The sequence below is a fragment of the Ixodes scapularis genome, unplaced genomic scaffold (assembly GCF_016920785.2).
Source record: "Ixodes scapularis isolate PalLabHiFi unplaced genomic scaffold, ASM1692078v2 PGA_scaffold3__209_contigs__length_174095766, whole genome shotgun sequence".
NCBI classification, from domain to species: Eukaryota; Metazoa; Arthropoda; class Arachnida; order Ixodida; family Ixodidae; genus Ixodes; species Ixodes scapularis.
This window is the reverse complement of record NW_024609868.1, coordinates 5623352-5631394: the sequence shown is the minus strand read 5'-3', so window position 1 is coordinate 5631394 and position 8043 is coordinate 5623352. Positions and strand designations below refer to the sequence as shown.

The following is an 8043-nucleotide window of genomic DNA, read 5'->3' as shown; positions in this document are numbered from 1 at the left end:
ACTGTTCGCAAAGAAACAGTTGACTTTTTGCGTGGCCCAGAAGGAGGCTCTGGCGGCAGAAGCGGCCGCGAAAGGCACGAGGGTTGTCCGACAGTCTGAAGAGAATGACCCTGCCGCAACCATTCCCGCGACTAACCAAGTGAAATGACAGAAACCGGCCGCCTTCGGGCAGACGGAACCGCAGGCTACGATTTACGGCACGTGCTACGGATGTGGAGGTGCGCACCTCCGCGCCGACTGCCGATTCAAGAACACGCAGTGCAGGGCATGCAAAAGAACCGGCCGCATCGAACGAGTCTGCCGCGCCGGCAGCTCGAGTGGCCAACAGCGAAACCTGCCGTTTCGACAGCCACGGAATTCGAGAGCGGCATACAACTTAACCGCTCTGCCACATGACGAGTGCTACTACAGCAACCACGTCGGCGCTGGAGGATCACTGGCGCCTTGCAAGCTACGAACAAAGGTGTTCATTGAAGGCCAGATTTGCGATATGGAGGTGGGCTCTGGATCGGATTTCTCGATCCTCACCGAGGAGACATTCCGCCGTCTCCAGCAGTGCGGTGGAAAACTGGTGCTGACTGACTTTTCTTCGACGGTGGTTGATTATCAGCTGAGCCCAGTGGACGTACGTTGTCGGGGCCTGCAGCGTGCACGTGGAATACAAGGAGCTTGTGGGCCTGCTGACGGTACTGGTAGCAAGGGGCACCCGCACCAACCTGCTGGTGGTTGACTGGTTTCGACCACTGGGCATTGTCATGACAGGTGTCTCCCAGACAAAAAGAATTGACAGTCGACACCATTCTGTCGGAGTTCAGTGAGGTATTTGAAGACGGTTTGGGAGACTATGTGGGACCACCAGTCTCCCTGCACCTGGATATCAGCGTTCCGCCAATCCGCCTGAAAAATTGAAGGCTGCCTTTTGCAACTCAGCAGAAGGTGGAAGTGGAGTTACCGCGTCGTTCGACAGGGAGTGCTGGAGCCTGTGACGCAGCCGACGTGGGAAACCCCCATAGTGACTGTACTCAAGAGCAATGGTGACGTTAGGATATGCGGAGACTATAAGTCCACAATAAACAAGGCTCTCAAGCAACACCCGTATCCGATTCCCGCCGTGGGTCATTTGCTGTCATCATTCTTTGGCGGAAAGTGCTTTGCAAAATTAGACCTTGCGCAGGCCTATCAAAAACTATCAGTTGATGAAGTGTCAGCTGATGCTCAGACAATCGCCACGCATCGTGGGGCACACCGGGTGAAGAGGCTGCAGTATGGCGTAAGCAGTGCTCCTGGAATTTTCCAGATGTTAATGGATGGCCTCCTCAAGAACATTCCCGGAGAAGTTACATACTTTGACGACATTCTCATTGCTGCTGCTACACAAGGGGAGCTAGCCTCTCGACTTCGCGAGGTGCTTCAGCGTTTCAAGGATGCAGGCCTCCGGGTAAAGAGAGAAAAATGCATAATCAACGTGCCTGACGTTGACTTCCTGGGTTTTCGTGCGACTGCAGCCGGCATCTTCCCCACAGAGGCAAAGGTTGCAGCGATCCACGAGGCACCTCCTCCAAAAAACAAGCAAGAGTTGCAAGCGTTCCACGGCTTGCTCAATTTCTACCACAGTTTCTTGAAGGGCAAAGCGGAGCCTCTCCACCGACTCCTGAACGAGAAGACAGTGTGAACCTGGGGAATGAGGCAGCAAAAGGCATTTGATGCGGTGAAGAGCCTCCGGTCCTCAAACACAGTTCCGACACACTACAACCCAACCATGCCTGTGGTCCTGACATGCGATGCTAGCCTTGTGGGTATTGGGGCAGTGCTTAGCTACAGGCTGGACGACTCCAGGGAGGTGACTATTGCATTTTATTCACGTACGTTATTGGAGGCGGAGCGTAATTATGCGCAGATTGATCGTGAGGCGCTGGCCATAGTGTCCAGCGTGAAGAAATTTCATTACTATCTCTACGGTCGTGAGTTTCAGACTCTTAAACTCTTAAACTCTTTATTTCTCTCCGTTTGGAGAGGGGAGACAGAGAAAAAAGCAACTCAGTTGTTGCTTGACGAGCCTCTGCTTCCCCACAGCAGCGAAAGAGGACAGCATGTACATACAAATGTTTTTTTCACTATCACACTTATAGCACAAAAATAAACAACATTAGATGGGAGAGGGGGGAAGGGGGAAAGTAATCGATTTAGCCAAGTTTACAAAATCCAGGGGCATTCTCTCACAAACATGGAACGTACATCTTTTATGGTTTCATTCAAAACTTCTACATTCAACTCACTCAGGCGATTTAAAAAAACGAAATACTATATATTTCAATGTCTGATTTCCGTAGTTCGTTCTGGAGTGCGGCACTAACCATGCGTCTGCAGACCTAGTTTCATAGGCAACCTCCCTCATCCTAAGGTTGGAAATAAATATGAATATATTTTCTTTTTGGCAAAAATATCTTTTCAATGCAAAAAAAAAATGAAAACCGTTTACAACTCCCTGTAACGACGGATTAGAGCGCAGCTCTTGAGGAGAAGGATGGAAGGGTACTAAGGGATAGGATGGTAGGGTACTGAGGGATAGGTGACTCCCTGAGGACACGTGACCACGGCGGGGGGAGGGGTCACGTGACATCAGGGGGTCACGTGGCCCTCGTGAGGGTAACCCTCGTGACCATCGTGAGGGTAACCCTCGTGAGGGTAGCTCTCATAACCCTAGTAACCCTTGTGATGGTAACCCTCGTGACCCTCGTGAGGGTAACTCTCATAACCCTCGTGACCCTCTTGAGGGTAACCCTCGTAAACGTCATGAGAGTAACCCTCGTAACCCTTTTGAGGGTTACGAGGGTTACTCTCACGTGAGGGTAACTCTCATAAACCTAGTAACCCTTGTGAGGGTAACCCTCCTGACCCTCGTGAGGGTAACTCATAACCCTCGTGACCCTTGTGAGGGTAACTCTCATAACCCTCGTGACCCTCGTGAGGGTAACCCTTGTGACCCTTGTGAGGGTAACCCTCGTAACCCTCGTGAGAGTAACCCTCGTAACCCTCGGGAGGGTTACGAGGGTTGCTACCCTCACGAGGATCACGAGGGTTACCCTCGTAACCCTCGCGAGAGTAACCCCGTAACCCTCGTGAGAGTAACCCTCGTAACCCTCGTAACCCTCACGAGGGTTACGAGGGTTACGCGTGGTTACGCCGACGGCGACGGCGACGCCGACGCCGCTCGAGCCGGAAATGGGCGCCTAAGAGCTGCGCTCTAAAAAGTTTATAACAATACTGTTATTGTTATTGTTACCGTTAGTTTGTTATTGTAACCGATCACAAGCCTCTCCTGGGAATCTTTGTGCCTGACAAGGTGACTCCACCCATTCTGTCCCCTCGAATGCTCCGATGGTCCATCCTTTTGAACGCCTACAGCTACACACTGGTTCATCGTCCGGGGAAGGAGGTCGCCAACGCTGATGCACTCAGCAGACTGCCTTCGCCTGCAACTGTCTGTGCACCACCACCGTTACTAGAGATCTTCATGCTGGAGTTGTCTACAAAGCCTCCTCTACAGGCCACAGACATTGCTGTTTTGACGCGGCGAGACCCTGTGCTGTCTCGTGTTCTGAGCTGGGCACTGGGGGGTTGGCCTTCGGGGCGTCTGGGTGGCGAGTTTCAGGCCTATGATCAGAGACAGCATGAGATCTCGGTGTACAAGGGGTGTGTTCTGTGGGGTAACAGAGTTGTGATCCCCACTGAAGGACGAGCTCAGGTACTGGAGGCACTGCATAGTGCGCATCCAAGGATTGTCCGTATGAAGGCCCTCGGCCGCAGTTACGTGTGGTGGCCAAAGATGGACTCTGACATTGAGCACAAGGTGAACGCGTGCGGTGCATGCCAGGCATCGAGACCAGATCCCCCTCGGGCCCCCGTGCACCGCTGGGAGAGAACAAGGACGCCGTGGTCTCGTCTTCACATAGACTTTGCTGGCCCTTTTCAGGGGCAAGCTTTCTTCATTTCTGTGGACTCTTTCTCCAAGTGGCTGGAGATGATCTCTGTGCCCTCCATGACCAGTGCCACTGTCATGAAGTGCCTGCGTCGCCTTTTCGCGACTCACGGACTACTTGACACTATTGTATCGGACAATGCAGCACAGTTCATGTCTGAGAAGTTCAGACAGTTCTTGGCAAGCGGCCTGATTTACCACGCGACATCTGCCCCATTTCATCCAGCCACCAATGGGCAGGCGGAGCGCATGGTTAGAACAACTAAGGATGCTTTGAAGCGAATCATCCAGAGTGATTGGGCCCGACGTATAACGAGTTTCCTTCTCCAGCAGCATGTCACTCCATGCAGAAACCCGGGAAGGAGCCCTGCAGAGTTGCTTTTCAACCGCCGTCCCAAGACACTCCTGGACAGACTGCACCCAGACGGGGTCAGAGACGACCACGGCCAGACCGTCCACACTGAAGAAAAGCAAGAGCCAGCACGCAGTTTTTCGTCCGGCGACGCGGTGTATGTGCGGAACTATGCTTCTGGACCACGCTGGGTTCCCGCAGTTGTTGCTGAGGTGGTAGGGCCATTGTCATACCGGACTCGAACACCTAAAGGCCGGGAACTGTGGCGACACACGGATCAAATGCGGCGCCGGTATTTGGATTCTGAGCCTACTGAGCAGCCACAAAGCAGTGACGCCTCTAAGCCGCATGACTTTCACACAGACACAAGCCGAACAGCCTCCCGTAGTACTCGCCATGTCAGACGGCCAGTTTATTTGAATGGCTTTGTCTAAAGTGCAAATTGGGAAGGGGGAGGGATTGTTGCGTACCCACCAGGGGGAGTGCCGCTCTCGGAGCGACCCCCTGCTTGGGAGTAGTATGCGCGCCATGTTGTTTTTGTGTTGCTACTGAAGACTTTTCCTGCTCCCGCCTTTTGCGCGGCTGCAACATTAAATCACTACTGGAAACCTTCTCGCATTCAACTCCATTGCCCTGCTCTCCATCCAAGTAACGGCACGAGCAGGACAAAGCAGCAGTACAATCACTAGCCTGGGGTTTTGACGTGCACCGCGCTGTAGTGATACACACGACCGCACGACGGTACAATGCTCACTCAGATCGAAACCGGTAGGGATGGGAATCTGATGTCTTTGTGCACATGACGTTGATTGGTTGTAGCAGCTTCACTTGTTATTGTGCCGTTTACTAGCGATCTCATATCTCGGATTACAAGTTCGGAGTTCATTGCTCTCTTCGTGGGTACATTGTATCCACGCTTCTGGCAACGAACGTTCATCTTGTTCTTGCCGGTTTCTAACGTACAGTCGCCGTGACGCTCAATCCGTCAAAATTAAAGTTGATTGCCTTCTGGTTTGCGTTTTAGAAAGGTTTCAAGTCTGAACTTGGTGCGACATAGACCGTATGTGATGAAAAAATAAACATGGATATTTTAAAATATATTCCCTTGCACTCATTTGTTCTTCCCATTTTACGTCTTAGAAGGCAAATTTAGCGCATTTTCAATGGATTGCGCGCGAACGACAATAAGGCGCGAGAAACATGTCGTGTTTGTGTTGACCCTAAATACAGTGCCGACATGTCGTTCGATCGTGTTTGAGGTGGGGAAGCGCCAGGTATATTGCTGTTGCGTATTCGGGTGTTTTATATCAAGTTCTGTTTGAATCGTATTTCGTAGTTTGATTTGCGTTCTACAGAGCCGTTTCAAGTTCGAACTTGTATGTGACATAGGCCTTGATTGATTTAATAACCAGTATATGAATCATTTATGCGTCGTAACTGATTTCTAAGCGCCCGGACTTCCTGACGATGAACCACCGACGCTAGCCTGTCACGGAACTCAGACTCGACTTGCTGGGCGACAAGGATTCCTCTGACTTCGATGGTGGAACTGGGAAAAAGGACACACAAGTGAGGTCATGTCAAAGCGCGGTTGTGCTAGAAAGAAACATTTTGCCAACCAGAAATGTTTGCTAAAATTATTTCTCTTCATGAAAAAAAAAACCAGCAGGTCTAGACAACATAGCAAATGCATTTTAAGAGCGGTATTCCGAGTGGCTCGTCCATTACCTTAAAACTATGTTTGACAGAGCACCAACAGACAGTTTCTTCCGCAAAATTGGTTATTTGCCCGTGTAGTCCCCATTTCCTAAGAAGGATACCGAAAGAACATTATTTCGAGATATGTGTGTTCTTTTCTGGAGGAGATCGGGATGTTGTTATACCAACACCAGCACGATTTTCGGAAGCGGTCTGTCGACCATAACACAGCTTGTAGAAACTTCTCACGAAGGCGTTTGACCATCGCGGCGGATTCAGAGGGTGTCCGGATGTCCTGACCCCCCTTTGAATTCCGTATGTGTAAAATATTAAGGCGGGAAAGCGGAGAAAGGGGGGGGGGCGGTTTTCTTAAACAACGGACACGCTGAACCCCCCCCCCCCCCCTTTTCCCTCAGGCAACCAGTGCATCCGCCCCTCTTTGATCGTATACGCCATACAAAGTTTGTATGGAAACTAAAAGATAAGGCTTATGCCGTAATGTGGTGAACATGGCCAACGTTCCGGAACATCCTGTGGAATGAAAAGTTTTCATTGTAATATCAAAATTTTAAATGCTTTGCGTTCTATGATACCGAGGAAATTACAGACATCGGGAACTTTACAATTTTTTGACAAGGAAACTGACAATTTTGTGAATGTGGCCAAGATGATTAAGTGCAAAAAAGTTTGCAGAGCCATGAAATAAAAGCCATACGCGTCCAAACGTTTATTTACTGCCTATTGGAACATTGCGATGTTTGTTGTTTTTCAGTAAAAATTCTAATTTTATTACACGCGTCGAGACGTTAATGTACAAGAAAGTGGGGGACGGTGGATTGAGGCTAATCTATCAAATTGAAGTCAGGGTTGATACGAATGAAAGTCTCTTTGCTGCTTTTTCCCGAATTATCGGCATCCCTTGAGGCTCAGTCTTGTGGTCATTTGTGTTTTTAATAAATGTCAGTGACTTGCTTCACATACGCAGAAAACAACGAAGCGAAAGCTATTTGCATATGGGTGCCTTCCTTATTCTCCAATGAACAACTGGAATGATCAACTAAACCTTAAAAGGAATTTGGAATTTTAAGACAACGGAGCGAGAAGTGGCAAATGCGGATAAAGTTTCGTAAATTGGCAAATATTGCATAACAAGCAAAAAAAGTGTCTTTCTTTATTATAATATAGGAAATGCCAACTTTAGCAATGTGGAGAGTTTCAAGTACCTCGGTGTTATAATTTCACACAATTTACAATGGCGGATCTAATTGATAACGTTTGCTCCTCTGCTTATCAGAATCTATGCCTTCAAAGACGAAATTTAAACGCTGCGACTTGTGACTCCAAGCTGACAGCTTTATGAAACAATGGGCGCGTTCAGTAGCGGTTCCCTCAGCTCCGAACAGATCCAACAGAGTAACTCGAGTTGGAGTCCTCGGAGCGCCTACTGAAGGGCACAGAAAACAAAATAATAAATGCGGCTCTTCAGCTGCTTTTACGCAATATCCGCTTCCTCCCCAGTGCCAGACGGTCTCCGAATAAAATGGAAGCATACGATGCCCAGCACGATCGCTTTTATTTGACGCCGGTATTGAAGAAGTCTCGACAAGGTCGTTCAAGAAAAAACGAGTGACTGCACACATCAGCGCTGCTGTTCGAAGCAATCCTACACGATCGAGCTTTTCGCAGGGCGGCGTGAAAGCTGCTACTGTTATAAAACCTGACACAAACGTCGTCAGCCCACGCAAAATATGGAGCTCGACGAATTTCCGTCGCCGGTTGCGATACTTTTATACGGCCTTACGTTTGTTCTGCCCTTCGTTACGGAATTCCTATAAAATGTATTCGTATACCATACTTGGGTACTAATTCAATTACAGTAATTTAATTACTTTTCTTGGTTATTTGTAATTGCAATTAATTACTTTCAGACAGAAGGAATGATAATTGTAATTTAATTAGTTTCTAGTGTCAGTAATTGCAAATTTGCAGGCACAATTACAATTACATTTACGAG

The 8043-nt window shown here is 49.0% G+C and overlaps 1 pseudogene; it reads left to right on the top strand.

Moving 5' to 3' along the window:
- Window positions 1–392: 392 nt before the first annotated feature.
- Window positions 393–4751, top strand: LOC121837084 (annotated as a pseudogene).
- Window positions 4752–8043: the final 3292 nt, after the last annotated feature.